Source organism: Puma concolor, chromosome B2 (assembly GCF_028749965.1).
Source record: "Puma concolor isolate L17-30 chromosome B2, mPumCon1.1.hap2, whole genome shotgun sequence".
Classification (NCBI taxonomy): domain Eukaryota; kingdom Metazoa; phylum Chordata; class Mammalia; order Carnivora; family Felidae; genus Puma; species Puma concolor.
In genome coordinates this window covers 127581901-127592896 of record NC_141671.1, presented here as the reverse complement: position 1 = coordinate 127592896, position 10996 = coordinate 127581901, and positions in this window count along the sequence as shown.

The following is a 10996-nucleotide window of genomic DNA, read 5'->3' as shown; positions in this document are numbered from 1 at the left end:
AAATGACTAACCTACCAACAGAACTGTGATAAATAGTCATTGTTTTAGATTCCTAAGTTTTGGGGTGTTTTCGTATACAGCATATCTGATAGATGATGCTACCAATATCCTCTGTTATTAATATTGAATCCTGTCTGCACATGGATGGACGGGATGGAGAAAGAATGAATGGGAACAATAAGATTGTCCTGGAAACCTCTAGAAGAGCAAGAAAACTATCCCTTTGAAAAACATAGTGCATGCTTTTCTGAGGATAAATAAAGGGGCACATGCTTGCCTGAGTATAGTAGTAGAGACAATAACCACAGTCTACAACTTTTCCTCCTATCAGAGTCATGATTTAATTAGTAACTATTTGTTGAGCATGTGGTGTGCTCTGGGCTCTTTCCTCGACTTGTCTCACTCAATACCTTTCTCAGTAACTTGGATGAAAATGTGGCAGTAGGCTTATCAAAAGTACACATGGCAAAAGCTTGGAATGGGAAACATTTAATGGTGGAATCATCATTCCAAAATGTCAACATAAGTTGGAATAGCAAGCCAAACCTATCAGTTCAGTAGGAATACAAGTTAAATCCTTAGGTTCAAAGCAGCAGCTTGGTTCAAAATACACAAGCACAGAATTAGAGAATCATATTTAAAACACACCACATTAACAACAACATAAGACAAAACACAGGGATTTGAGTTGGCCACAAGTATGGTGAAAGTCAAGAACGTGACAGGGCTGCTGAGCAGATGATGACATCTTTGCCACAATGGATGTGGAGTGGCCAGAAGGGCAACAACGGTCCCCTGATCTCTGCTTCGGTCAGGCTACAGCCTGTATATGCTGTTTATTTCTAGACCCTTGAGGCAATACATAGAAGAAACATGGACAAAACAGAGGAAGAAAATTTAGGGGAGGAAAGGTCTGAAGACTGTGTCAGATGGCGAACAGTTGAAGCAGGAATCATTGCCCAGAAGGGATAAGGTTTTCAAACATCTGAAGGGCTGTCATGAGGAAGTGATTTGAAATGTATTGTCTATCGCTCCTGATACCAAATGCCTACTCAGGGTCTGAAAGGAAAACTGTCACCATGGCTCTACCATATGGTTTTCAAGCACAGCTGTTGGCGGGCAGATCTTTGTACAGCACATCCTTTCACAGAGAACGTCAAGGGCTGGGGCATCCTTGAAGTCTGACCCTTCCCCTCTGGAAACATGCCCTGGACTAAACATCAAAAACGTCAGAGAAACTTTTCCCTCTATTTCTATTACATTCTAGAATGGCTGCAGGAGGGAGCCTCCAAAATGGAAGCAGCCTGGAGGTACTGGAATGAGACACTTTTCTCTATCTCCTCAGAGGAACATATGGAGAGAACTAAATCTCTCTACAACCCAAAGGACCTTATTTTTTCTTCCTACAAATTTACTGAGCATTGACTCTGGGCCAGGCACTGGGCTAAGACTGCTGAGATAAAGCACGCTGTCTTTATTCCCAAGTCCAGTGGGGTTATAAGCAAATAGACCATGGTAATTAAATTGGATGAAATGCCGTAATCATGGCTATTCTCCTAGGTAGATCTTACAGTTCCTGCTTGACACTAGTATTAATAAATTGTTTTGATTCTTCTAAATTTTTCTAAACTTAATTCTAAGTCTTCTGGGGATTAAAAGATGCATACCTATTGAGAAAGATGGTTCCCTTTCTAATTAATTGAGCTTACTATTACCATTATTTATTACTATTACTATTAATTACTATTACTATTACTAGTTATTACTATTTATTACTATTAGAGACCGATGGAAGATCTAGATCCTTCCCAAGACCTGAGAATTAATGCACAACTCTACTCATAGTAATCATGCTAATAATTCCATAACTCTAATAGTAGTTATCACCTAGCCCACTTTCCTGGATTTATATTATAAACAATTTCTAATTCTTTCATCTACCTACAGAAATCTACAGATCCTATCTAGGATGCCCCATCTGATGTGCTTGGGATTCTTAAGCTATGTAAATATCTCTTTGAGTCTAAAGACTTATAAATTGAAAACATCATAAAATATGTAGATGCCTTCCCATTTAATTTTTTCATAATCAATGTTTTCTGTTCCATGATCAGTCCATAGATGCTATGAAACTACTTGCAAGCAATTCTTAATATAAACACTGAAAATTTAACAATTCATGAGTTGTGATCCATAGCAATTTTTCCAGTAGCTTTCCATCTTACAATGTGTAGGCAAATTTTTTCTTAAATAGAGGATCTCAAATACCAAGATTTTAAAATATCAATGAGCTGTTAGACCTAATTCCCTCCAAATTACAACTTAATGCACACACACAAAAATTTCCACTCTCTGACAGCACATGAATAAAGTAATAAGGAAAACTGGAGTACAACCACCAAAGATGGCACAGGAAGGAGACATTTGGGAAAGCAATTCTACTTTCAAAATGAATTTTTTAAAAAAAAAAAGTAAGTCATTTAAAATACTTGTCATGCTGAATACATGATTATGGCTTCAAATCGCTATTTAGTTATACTGCATATCATGGCTATTGAGACTTCACTTCTGCAGCCTATGGAATGTTAAGTTGAAACACAAGACAGTCATTCACTTTTTAAAGAAGATTTGTAGTGAAAGGAAAAAAAGCACTTACCTAAATATGTAAAAAGAAGGAAAAAGGTAGTATAAGGGGTGGGATTTTTTTTTCTCTTTAAACTGTCCTCCTAGAGCTACCAAAAAATTTGCATTTATAAGAGGATTGGTACAAATACCTCTGAATTAACAAGAAGAGACATGCCAGGACCACAGGTGAGACCGGGTATATGACACTAACTGGACTTCACTTTCAGTTTCTCTGGCTTCTGCAGGGCAGTCTTCTATAGTTTCTTGGTGAGCCACCTCAGCCTCTTCTCTTTTGTTTGCATTTATTTTTGCCCTAAGGTTTGTCCTGTCCTGCTTCAATGTTCACCAGCAGGCTTGGCTGACAGCCTTGCCACTGCCCCTTTAATTCTTCTTGTCCCGCTCCTCCTGTTGAATTCACCCTCTTTTGTTCCCCATGGTGGTATTTGCCTCTTACCTTTGCTTTTTAAAGACATTTGCATGGTATACATTCTTTCCCATTCTTTGCATCATTTAAAGAGCGATACAAATGTAGCAGCACTATCAACAACAGCCAAACTATGGAAAGAGCCCAAATGACCATCGAATGATGAATGGGTAAAGACGTGGTGTATATATACAATGGAATATTACTCAGTGATCAAAAGGAATGAAATTTTGCCATTTGCAATAATGTGGATGGAACTAGCGTGTATTATGCTAAGTGAAATAAGTCAGAGAAAGACCAATTATCATATGGTTTCCCTCATATGTGGAATTTAAGAAACAAAACAGATGAACACAGGGGAAGGGAAGAAGAAATAAAATAAAAAGAGAGGGAGGTAAACCATAAGAGACTCTTAAATACAGAGAACAAGCTGAGGGTTGCTGTAAGGGTGTTGGGGGGGGGATGGAATAAACGGGTGATGGGCATAAAGGAAGGCACTTGTTGGGATGAGCACTGGGTGTTACAGGTAAGTGATGAATCACTAAATTCTACTCCTGAAACCAATGCTACTTAAATTTAATTTTTTTAAAAAAACTTTAAAACAAGTGATGCCAATGACTTTTGGATATTCCCCATGGCTTCTGTCTTAGAGTCACAAGTTATGGAGTCTTTCTAATGACATTCCTACCTTGTGTCAGAAAATGCCTTCTAACGGATACATTTAGGATTAACTCATTTCTGTCATCTTTATACGTACAATAAATAAGCCAATAATGCCAAGTAAATAACAAGGCTCAGCAATAATAAATTCTAGTCCCTTCATCTTTTTTCAAATACTTAATGTTATCTTTTTTTCTTTTTGTTCATCATTAGGGAATCATAGCTTTTTAATAGATTAAATGTATTTAAGGGGACTGAAGGATTTATTATCATTTTTAATGCCACAACTTTGCACTTCACTTAGGCACTTTCTTGTCTTTTAGATATGAATTTATTTATTTTGAAAGCTTTCTGTCTGGCACAACTATCCAAGTTGTATACCTAGATCATGCATAGACTGAGATATTTCTCCAAGGACCCTTAGTTTCTTTTAGTGAAAAAACAGAGAGACCAAGAATTACATAATAGCTCGCAGCATGGGATAATGTTGCTCCTAGGTTATTTCAGTATCAAAGCTACAAATGTTTTCTTCCTTTTTTTTTTTTTTTTTTTTTTAAAGCTCAGGCCCATGGTGGAGCCCAATGCCAGGCTTGAACTAACAACCCTGAGATTAAGACCTGAGCTGAGGTCAAGAGTTGGGCACTTAACCGACTGAGCCACCCAGGTGCCCCTGCAAAAATTTTCTTTTAAAGTTCACATTAATATTTCTAATTCTGTTCTTAAATTATGATGTACCCCCTTAATTTGAGGAATCCTATAATCATAGCACCTTTTCTCTTATACAAGTAAGAATAATTTCTTATCTTCTTTACTTGACTAAGAGCCCCAAAAGACTCACCCTAACATCAATAGGAGCCATGAAGTATTGAATAGAGTACACCATTCTATATGTAGTTACTTTTGTTTCGAAAGGGGATCCTGGAAAGGATGTGCATTCCAGCTACTTGGTTCTAAGTTCCTTCTGCAGCCTTCATTCTTCATAGCTGTGTAGATGCTTGTTTGACAAATGGTTTATTTCTCTTGTTTCAATTGGTTTAGAGTCTGAGTTCCTCGGCATTCTCACAGCTGCCAATTCCGCGTCTTGGCAAGTGGAGGCTTTGGGTCACTACTCCTTTCTTGGTGCTAATGCTAATATTCAGCTTCAGAAGACAGCACAAAACTAGTCCAGTCCACTCTGAGAGGATGGAAAGAGTTTTAATTTGTGGTCCACTAATACTGTGCAATTAAAAATACAAGTTCATTTATCTAAGTGCATGAGTGCATGCTGCGCAAATTGATTCTTCTTACTCCTCTCTAATTTCTAGTAATTTCTATTTCACACATTTAATTAAAACTTAGCTCTCTCAAATTTTGCCCTTTCCTGATACTCTTTAAATGTATCTCCCCCCCTTCCTGAGCCCCAAGCACTTCCTTGTATATACCATTCACCGTGTCCTCATTTCCTTAGCAGCTTAACAGATCACAGAATGTTTTATTTGCATTTTAGGAACCCAATTGATTCTCTAAGTCCCACTTCATTCTAGGACCAAGTCAGTTCAAAGTGTTTAATTTTCTGTAGAGAGATCAAGGAAAGGCGCTGTGTGCAAATAACATTACATGTAAACTTGGGCTTTGCAGGCTTAGACACAAAGTCTCCTTTGACCTACGATCAAACATTCATATATTTTGAATATATCATCTGATAAAATTTCACTTATCAATCAAAAATACATGTCTTTAATTTAATTACAGATGATACCAGTATAGAACTCGAGTTTCTCAGAGGCCTCTGAATAAATAAAAGTATCTGTTACTTAAAATGTTATGAATTCAAGCTTCCAAAAACTACTTTAGAATATCAGAAAATATGCAGAATATATCAAAATTGGACAGTTTGGTAGAAATATTATGCACATTTACCTAACAAAATTGCATATTTTCACTTTTTTTTTAATGTTTTTAATTTTGAGAGAGCACAAGCAGGGGAGGGGCAGAGAGAGAGAGGGAGACACAGAATCCAAAGCAGGCTCCAGGCTCTGAGCTGTGGCACAGAACCCGATGCGGGGCTCAAACTCATGGACCAGGAGATCATGACCTGAGCCAAAGTCGGAAGCTCAACTGACTGAGCCACCCAGGTGCCCCTAAACTTATTTTAATGTTTTCTTATATATATTTTTAAGAGACTGAGAGAGAGAGAGCAGAAGCAGGGGACGGGCAGAGAGAGAAGGAGACACAGAATCCAAAGCAGGCTCCAGGCTCTGAGCTGTCAGCACAGAGCCCGATGCAGGGCTCGAACTCACGAACCGTGAGATCATGACCTGAGCCAAAGTCGGAAGCTCAACCCACTGAGCCACCAAGGCGCCCCTATTTTTGCTTGTTTTTATGCAGAAATCTAATCTATGTCACTTAACCTTACAGAGAAAACCACAAATCATATTAAATTTCCCAGTTTCATTATATGATGTAGGAAGGTTACACTTCAAAATTTAACGGGCTTTTAATCTAGAATGACCCAATTTGGAAAAACGACCAGATTATTTTTTGTTGTTGCTATTGCTCAACCTTTATCTTTCCAGAACTGGGGCTTTTGTTACTATGACACATTTTAAACAGCCACTTTTTTCCCATCTCAGAACTTTACTCAGGCCCAAGCTTCCCATCCCTTCCTTGGCCTTATTTCATTCTTATTAGCACAAAGTCAAATGTCTCTTTTTGAGCTTAAATCTATGGTATAAAAAAGTATTCATTTAAAGCAGCGTAATTCATATAATATTTATCTACATACATTGACACATAATGCCATTCAAGCAAAATATTCAAATACAAATTGTTCATACACACTTTTGACCAATAAAGCTTCATAATTTCAATTAAGTGTATTTTTTTTATGTTTATTTACTTTATTTTTGAGAGAGAGAGAGGAGCATGAGCAGGGGAGGGGCAGAGAGAGAGAGAGGGAAACAGAGAATCCCAAGCAGGCTCTGCATTGTCAGCACAGAGCCCAATGCGGGGCTTGATCTCACAAACCCATGAGATCATAACCTGACCTGAAATCAAGAGTGAGGTTCTCACCCTACTGAGTCACCCAGGTGCCCCAAGTGTATGTTTTTTTTAATTGTTTACTTGTTGCCTCCCCTCAAAAGACACTCATTCTTTAGATTCTAAGATCTCTGGATTTTAAATTGTGAATTTTAAAAACTTACGTTAGTTGCCTATTTTGTTTTGCTTTGTTGTTGTTGTTGTTGTTGTTTAAGGAAAGGCACAATTCTTCTTGTTAATGTATAGTTTATGATGATACATATTTTAATATGCACTCTGGGGGGGAGTTAGTTGATCTTTATCTCCATCCAATGACTCTGAAAGTAAGGTTCAGGCAGTGTTCAAGTGTTCATTCCTGTGAACAGATTCCTTCTGGTGAACATCCCTTGTCTCATTCACTGGGGGACACCCAGGACAGCACTTCCTTTGGTGAGAACTCAAACCTGTTAGTTTTAGGCTGTCCTCTTCTAATCTATGGGGATACAGTGATCATGCCTTATTTTTATTTCTAGACAACCAAGAGAAGGCTTCCTGGGATCCCTGCAGGAGGGATATATGGTGGTTTGCAGGGATGCTGCGGGAAGGTAGATGCAGGGCTAAGAGCAACAGCAGAGGTTTCAGAGATTCGCTGAGGCACTCATATCTCGGCAGCCGAGTATCACTACTTTTTAATAATAGTGGACATTTTTCCCAATAAAGTGCTTAACGCTATTACCTTTTGCGATTGCTGGCACTCTACAGAAACGTGAGAAGATCCCCTTGAATTTTTTCTTCATGTTTTTAATGCTTTTGCAACCTCTCTTGGGTACCTGTGAGAAAGACACTTAGGAATTTGTCCTTCCCAGATACCATGATTCCATCTGGCCATAGTGAACCTAGGACCACCATGATGCACAAAGCTGGGTGGGGACCCTTTATTTTGATTCATTAATGACCCTTGGAGTTAGGCAGCAAGCCAGCTCTGACAGCATCCAACTACAATATGGGACCACGGCTGGTTAATTCAAATCCAAATGGGTATAGAATGGGTCCACAAAATCGTTTAAAGATGAATGGGAAAGGTAAGGTGCTTCCTCCCCAGTCCTTGAAACTGAACCAAGGAGCACAAATGGTAACTTAATCTAGTCCAGGAACAACCAGTCACGTAAGAGATTATTCAGAGCCAGAAATGCTCTTAAAGACTAGATAGACAGGCAAACTCAGTTAATGGTCTGTCTCTAAAACAACAAAGCTTAGGCATCCCATACCACAAAAAGGAAGTAAGGAAGAGACATAATAAGAAGGATTCAAAAAGTAAGGTGTTAGAGTCTAAGCATTCGCCCACCCGATCTTATCCCACTGACCACCTCTGCCATTCTCAGGGTCTGTGTTGTTCCAGATCCTATCATACCCACATCAAACTATTGGGAGGAAAATAACATGCTTAGAATTTCAAAACAGATCCATGGGGCCTCCTGGGTGCTTCAGTCAGTTAAGCGTCTGACTCTTGATTTCAGCTCAGATCATGATCTCACAGGCTCTATCCCAGCATCGGGCTCTATGCTGACAGCATGGAGCCTGCTTGGGATTCTCTTCCTCCCTCTCTCTCTGTTTCTCTCTCTCTCTCTCTCTCTCTCTTTCTCAAAATAAATAAACTTAAAAAAAAAAATAGGTCCAGACTCTATGCTAAGAACTGCATTGCAAGAGGGAAGGAAAAGAGAACCCACCAGCTTGTCGCTAGAAAACCACCACACCCCTATTTTTTTAACACATCAAAATGACAGTCTTCCTTAAACACAAGTTCAACCTTAGACCCTTTCTGAGAATTGCTCTGTGATCAGCAGGGGAAGGGGAGCCTCATGACACTCATGAAGAAGAATCAAAAGAACCTTTGATACTAAACAGAGAAGAGAAAGATGAACCTTGTAGTCATTAGTCACCAAACCTCAAAAAAGGGTTTTGAAGGAAATGCCTTTGTCAAATCTTTGAAAGGAGGCACAATTGCTTTTGTGGTAAAACACAATGGATCTATCATTTTGGGAAAGTATTCCTTTATTTAACTAGTGACAAGTAGTGCTAGCTTATTAGGAAGGACTGATTTATTTTTCTTCAAAATGTCGTCTACCTCAGGACAGGTCAGGGTGGCTTTGGACAAAACCTCTGAGTCCAAGGGAGATGACAAGGTAATCTGTGAGGTCCCTTCCCTTGTCAAGATTCTGCAGATGCTGCAAAAGCCATCAAATCCCAGAAAAAGGAAGCATGAGAAGAGGGGGAGGGTTGGGGGATAGGATACACCTGACGGTCCAAAACCGTGGGTGGGCTTGGCAACCTCAAAGTTGGGACCATCAGCAATTGGCATTTTCAACCTTCATCACTGCCTTCTTGTTGCCATTAATTTTGGTATCTTGTGATCATAGCTCTTTCAAATGGGGTGTGTAGTCCACATTTCCTCTAGGGAATATGAACCAGAGGATGGGGGATGTGAAAGTAACAGTTCCCCTGGAGTTCAGGAGCTTCTGCCCCCAGAATTATGTTACGAATATTCAAATGTGAGCAGGATTTTCCTGCTGGTCTGCAACAACAAGCAGACCCCCCACCCAAGGAACATCCTAGAACTCTGCTGGGCAAACTGCTGATGACACACGTTTTAGACAGGACTAAGGGGAGACATGTCTCCATGCTTCAACCATGTGGCCTTTGAGCCCACTTGCTGGCACTCAGACGTTGGAACAGTGAAGCCTGTTCCAGGAGAATGTCATTGCTGCAGACCTGGGCAGCTCTACCCTCAGTGGACACATTATAGATGAACAAGGCAACACACAGTCCCACACTCCCAGATCTCTACGACATTCGGCAATGAAGTAGGGAGAGGCTTTTCCAAGATGAAATATCCAATGTTATACAATGTGACAGACTTTATTCTGTCTTCCTTGGACAAAATATTGACACAAGCCAAGTCTCCCTTGTAGAATCCATGCAGCAAAATCATAATTCAGATTAAACAGAGAATCCATGTAAGAAGTTGACTCTAAAATTTATCCGCATTATTTATAAGAAGAAATCCATGATTAAATTGTTATCATGAAAAAAATTTTAAGTGTAATCAAATAAGGCCACTTAAAAAGAGGAGCTCTTTCCAAGCACAAGTGTAGCACCCAGTATTTATGCAAGTTTCGAATGATTTATTTTATTCATGAAAGCTAGGTTCACATTGCCCTGTCTAGAGAAAATCTTTGTTTGCCTAATTCTTGCTTATAATTAATAAAACCAAATTCTTTTCATAGGAAGTGAATCATAATTGCACTTCTGAAGACCACCTGTGCACAGCTAGTGCAAATTAAAGAGGCATCACCATAAGAATCGAGCCATTGTGACCTGCTGCCTACTTTTGAATTTAGACTAACTGAAAATAATTTCTGCTTGGCCACGGTCCTACATTTTCCCCTTTTCCAGAAACAGAGAGATGATGTCTGATGAGTAGGAACAGAATTTACAAAGATTTGCTCCTCACCACAAGCCAATCTAACCCAGGCATACCATGACCAAGAGATAATACAATACATTCTCAGATATAAACGTTTCTAGACGGCAACAATTCCAAAATACTATTAGTGTAGAAAATATTAATTTCCATTTCACAGGTTAAGCATATCATTATTGGAATTAGTTAACATAGATTATGTATTCATTATATAGACCACATTTGTTGTGTTGTCTTATAACAGTCATATAAAATAGGTAGTCTTTATCTTACAGAGAAGGAAACTGAGGAAGTTAAAATATAGTCTAAGTAAAAGACAGATCTAGAATTAATATGCAACCTGCCTGATTTTCAGGCATATAATCTTAATTATTATATGATTCCTGCTTCCCTTAAATCCATAGTAAAAAAGTATAGAATTAATAAACTCTTATATTTGAAAGATGTATTAAGTGAGTCATTTAATCTAAGTCTCTCCCACCCCAGGTAGGAATTTCTTCTTCAGTGTCTTTAAAAGAAAGAACAACCGAGACTTTATGAGATATTTCTGGTACTGGAGCTTCTGATTTTGGGTAATAGTTCATGTCATTGTTGGATCACTGTAATGATTAAACAGATCTCCCTGATTCCAAGATGGCATTGTAAAAATTTTTCTGATCTCTTTTTCCTCTAAAATTCTATAGCAAACAAGAACAAGAAAAAGAAAAAGAAACTGTAACATCAATGAAACCAGAATTGAATCTGTAAATCTCAAACCATAATGAAGACTAGAACAAAACACATAATAGTAAATGATCCAACAGAAAAAG